This window comes from Lethenteron reissneri, unplaced genomic scaffold (genome assembly GCF_015708825.2).
Source record: "Lethenteron reissneri isolate LAM-NWPU_2019-01 unplaced genomic scaffold, ASM1570882v1 scaffold_1639, whole genome shotgun sequence".
Classification (NCBI taxonomy): domain Eukaryota; kingdom Metazoa; phylum Chordata; class Hyperoartia; order Petromyzontiformes; family Petromyzontidae; genus Lethenteron; species Lethenteron reissneri.
Window position 1 is genome coordinate 5,887,039 of NW_026891376.1, and position 5,366 is coordinate 5,892,404.

The window sequence follows — 5,366 nt, forward strand, 5'->3', positions numbered from 1 at the left end:
GTGTTGTATATCTCGGCCTGTAATACAACTGTGTTTAATAAATAAGTGTGCCTCCGACTACGTCGTCCAAGTCTCCTTGAACCATACTACAATAGTAAGGTTCTGCAGCAGCCAGACCACCACGTAAAAAAACTAAAATATAAACTACATCAATATCATCAGTATACTAAATATACTCTCCAATATTCTGAGCTACTAACAGTAAGTCACACATTACAATTGTCGCAAATAATATAATATGCCTCCAGCTAAACTTTTCCTTACATCACACGGATTTACCCCGTACGGGTAGAATATACAAACTCCACTCGCTTCCTCTTACTATGTAGAACAGGGGTAGATCATACAAACTCAACTCACACACTCTTACTACAGAACAGGGGGAAATCATACAAGCTCCATTCACTCAATCATATTCTGCAAAATGGGGAGAGAAAATAAACTCCTCACTCTGTAGAACTGGGGAAGATCATACAATCTCCACTGGGAATCTTTATAAGACAGAGAAGTTACAAACTCTACTCATTCAATCTCACTCTGCAGAACAGGGGGAGATCATACAAACTGCACTCACTCACCTTCTGCAGAACTGGTTGACTTGGGCGATATTGGGATTAGGAGAAGATGGGCAGCACTTGTCGGGAGCGCATCAGCAGTCGGCCATTGCTATTGTGGTTCGTGAAAGAAAGATGAGGCGAGTAGTTTTTCTAGCTGATGAAACTGAATGTGCCGGACTGCTTTGCATTGTACACCATGTTTAGGTCGTGCATGGAGAACCAATCTGACAGTTGTCCTTGTGCAGTGTTGTTGTTAGAATACCCCCACATGTAGTGTTGGCTGTTGAAGTGGTCAATGTTGACGGTTGGGTGCACTGAAGGCTGCATTGCATATCGGGCCAGAGGTCATTTGGTGGCTTGTAAAAATGTGTGATGATCAGCTTCCCTCGCATTCGCTTTCCCATTGAGAAACTTCATTTAACAGGAAGACCAGTTGAAGGTTGCTGTCTCCCTCCCAGAGACCGTGACAAAGACGCAGATACAGAGTTAGACAAACACCGAGATAGAATCAGACACACAGAAAAAGTGATACAGGGAGACAATGAGACAGCGAGACAGAGAGGCACATCAACGTTGTGATACAGATACACAAAGACAGAGAGACAGCAAACAGGGAGACAAAGCCACGCAGGAAGACATGGAGAGACACAGGTAAATACGCAGAGCCACAGGAAGACATGGAGAAACAGACACACACAGGGAAGCACCAGGATACACAGAGAAACAAACAGGGATATGGGGAGAGACAGAGTGATCGTGATCCCAGTAACAGGATATATAGGAGCAACAAAGGACAGTGATCAGCAAGGTCCAGGATATCAAATTGAACTCGAACTTGTGACAGTGAGTCCCAGTGTGAAAACGATCCGTAGTAACTGTATACAATGCTTATTATGTTTATTAGAATAACTCTGCTAACCTCAGAACCATGATCCTGTGGGACGTGGAGCGGGGAATCCCAGGAATATTGATACAAAGCCGCTTGACACGTTTCTGCATTGTCAGCATAACGGTAGACACTTGGCCTAAGATATCAGGTTGTCAGGCGTTCGTAGCCACTGCGTGCTCCCAGTCGTATGCGCTGAAACATCGTGACTCCCCTTGGCAGATTCCACACACCCCTTGCTCACACGCATCCATGACCTTCCACCCTGGGCCTGTTCTGCTCACGCTGTGCCCTGGCTACTCGTGTTCTTCAGAGCGAAAAATCACAGACTGCACCTCTGTGGGACTGGCATGGCAGGTGCGTACAACCGTGTGGGCGTCTTGTGGTAAATAGTTAGTTGTGTTATTTCCCCTTGTTACTCCGATGCGCCTGGCCATTCAGGATTAGGGATGCCCCAACTGTCAGACTGAGTGGTGTTGGAGTTAATAAAAATGGGTTATACTGGTAGGAACGAAGTGAACCAGCCTACAATAGATTATATCGTCCGTCCGTTTGTCCGTCCGTCCGTCCGTCCGTGTAGCAACATCGCCCCCTACTGGAAACATTTGGCATGACCCTACAAAAACCTTTAGACTCAGTGACGCTTTCCTGGCTTAACAAGTGTAACATTCCCTTATAATTCCCTCAGATAGCTTTTAATTAAAACATTTAAATTAATGAGGCTTTCCTGGCTAAACAAGTGTAACATTCCCTTATAATTCCCTGAGATAGCTTTTAATTAAAACTTTTAAATACAAATTTAACTCACAGCGGCCTAAAGCCTACAGCTAGGCCTAAAGCCTCGAACTACGCCTCAAAACTCTCCCTTCGTATCGTACCACCGCGTGTGTGCAAGGGAGTTAATGTTTAACAATGTTACATTCCCTGATGCTTTTAAATAGAAACATTTAAATTTAAAGCTTTTACATTAATAATAAAAACATTTAAATTAAAAATTTACTCACGGCGGCCTAAAGCCTACAGCTAGGCCTAAAGCCTACAACTAGGCTTCAAACTCTCCCTTCGTATCGTACCCCCGCGTGTGTGAAAGGGAGTTAATGTTTAACAATGTTACATTCCCTGATGTTTTTAAATAGAAACATTTACATTTAAAGCTTTTACATAAATAATTAAATAATTTTGATTAACAATTAACTCACAGCGGCCTAAAGCCTACAACTAGGCCTCAAACTCTCCCTTCGTATCGTCCAATTAGGTGTAGCAACATCGCCCCCTACTGCAAACACTTGGCAGGACCCTAGAAAAACCTTTAGACTCAGTGGGCCTTTCCTGGCTAAACAAGTGTAATAATACATTATGTTTATATTCTTTGGTTATTCGTTCCTACCAGCCCACCCCGCAGGGTCCTGTTTGCATCCAGGGTGAGTGCTGGATGGACCATGTTAGTAGAATAGAAGGAGACATACACCTCCACTACATCTGTGTATCTGTGTCTCTGTGCATGTCTGTGTTTCTGTCTTTGTGATTCTGTCTGTCTAATTTTGTGTCTCTGTTTAAGTGTTTGTATCTTTGTTTCTTCGTGTTTTTTTTTGCGGTGTTTCTTTGACTGTATGTGTTTCTGTACCTTTGTGTTTCTGTCTTTGTCTCTGTGTCACTGTGTTATTGTTTGTGTCTCTGTTTCTGTGTCTTCGTGTTTCTGTCGCTGTGTCTGTTTCTGTGTCTCTCTCTTGCACTGAGTGTTCTGCAATCTTTTCATGTGAGGGAAGCCACCCCCTCTCAATCTGATGACATAATCAACCAATGAACTCAGCAGGTGACTTTTTTGGCAATGACCCTTCTCCATGTCATCAATAATAGCGTAGCATGTGAGGCTGACTGGATTAAAATATACAATAGGCACAATAGGCGACGTTTTGGGAAATGGACTTGCCTTCTTTTCATAGCACATGCACAGAGAAGCCAGGAGAGAGGCAGATTGGATGCTAAGAACTGGAGGCTGCATTGGTTTACACCATGGGCCTGGGGCCCGATGAGAATCACATTTCACACGAGTTTGAACGTTCAGGTTCTCATCAGCGGCAGAGTCAGGCTCGATTGAGCCTGATGAAGGTGAATATGCTGCTGATGAGACAATGAAAGTCAAAACCGGTCCCGAGTGTTGTTGGCACTGAAAACATGGTTCAAGCAAGCCTGACTCTTGGTGAGACACTGAATGTTAAAACCGATCCAGAGTTTTACTTGTGTAGGACTTGAGAAACACGCGTCACGCGTTGGATTGTGATATGGGCACGCGGCAGACAGTGAGGGCAAACAGGGACACAGGGAGCGGGCGACATACTGTTGTTATTGTACCAATTAAGGTGGTAAGGTAATTAAGGGGGGCCTGCAGGTGTTCGGGGGTAATCGAGGACACAGGCCGGTGATTGGACGAGAGGGATGGGTGTTGGGAATTGGCGCCTCGATGTCTACAATAACAACATCACGTGAGGCTGGGGGCGAGGGGCGAAGTGGGGGATGGTCTAATTGATGAAGGGAATTGGTTCAGGGATAAAGGCAAAGCGTGGGGAGAAACGGGGGTTGGTTGGTGCCTGGGACAAGAGACGGATAGAGGAAGAGACGGAGCAGCAGCCAAGAGAGTATAGTATACAATAGCAGTGGACAAGAGAGTATAGTATAAGGTAGCAGTGGACAGAGAGTGTACGGTAGCAGTGGACAAAGAGAAGACACAGTAGGGTAGCAGCGGATAAAGAGAATACAGTATAGGATAGCAGCGGAGTAACGGACCTTGGTGGAGAAGCTACGACGGAGTGAGACGGCAGAGAGAAGAAAGAGCGACTGAGCTGGAGAGAGAGAGAGCAGGGAGGGAGGTCGCTGGAGGAGAGGAGCAGAGGGAGAGCGAGCGAAGCCAGCGGAGCGAACGGAGGGACATTGAGTGACGTTGATGGGGAGTTGTGCGTTGAAGAGAATGGAGGGACATTGGGTGATGCCGATGGAGATGTGAACTATACGCGTTAATAAAGAACGAGAAAGACAAAGCTGTCGCGTCAGTACGAGTCCTACACTTGTAAGAACAAATGGTTAAAGTGATTCAGAGAGGCCCTCTGATGCTTTGTCTTCATCAGCCTTGATAGCAAGCCGAGTGTTACAGAGCATCAGATGTAGGACTGTGCGTATTTGCCTTTTCGGAGTGGGTGGAATGCTAAGTTTACCAAACTAAAGTGAGTATCCATCGCCCTGCATGAACATAAAGGGCCGGTTGACTCTGCCCACGTATGTATGTTGAACTTCTTTTGCAGCATATGTAGCCAACCGTACTAATTGGAGGTCCACAAGTGGACATAAAAGCCATCACCATCTTAACCACACGTTCATGGCGTTGCGTGAGGCTTCTAGGCTTCATGATTGCATTGTGTAGCTGATAGAGGTTCTTGAAAGGCACCTGGGGCCTAAAGGTGCGGTAGAGGGAATGGACACTGTTGGACCAGAGGAGAAAACTGCACCACGTGGTGTGTGGAAACACATCACAGTGGTAGTCAAGTTGAGAGGCTGAGTTGATTGATTGAAAGGGCCCTTAATCAGACCATGCCCGATAGTGACTCATCGGGGCCACTGCGCATCAGCGTCCACACCGAGTGGAACTGTTCTATGCATGATGAGGAGGCACAAGTCCCACCGTGGGTCTCAACGGGGAGTCGGTGAAGCCCAGACCCAAACCCCGCTCCCCCCCCTCATGTGAACTCCGAGTTGCATGACATAGAGACGAGTTTGAGTCGACATTACCAATATTTACTTTTTTATTACGTCTTTTAAACCAACAATGATAATTATACAACTATGAATAAGATTAATCTTAACTGTTAACAGGTGGCCTTGGTACTTGCCATTTTTGGCTTCATCTGTTATATCACCAGGCCACCTCAGTT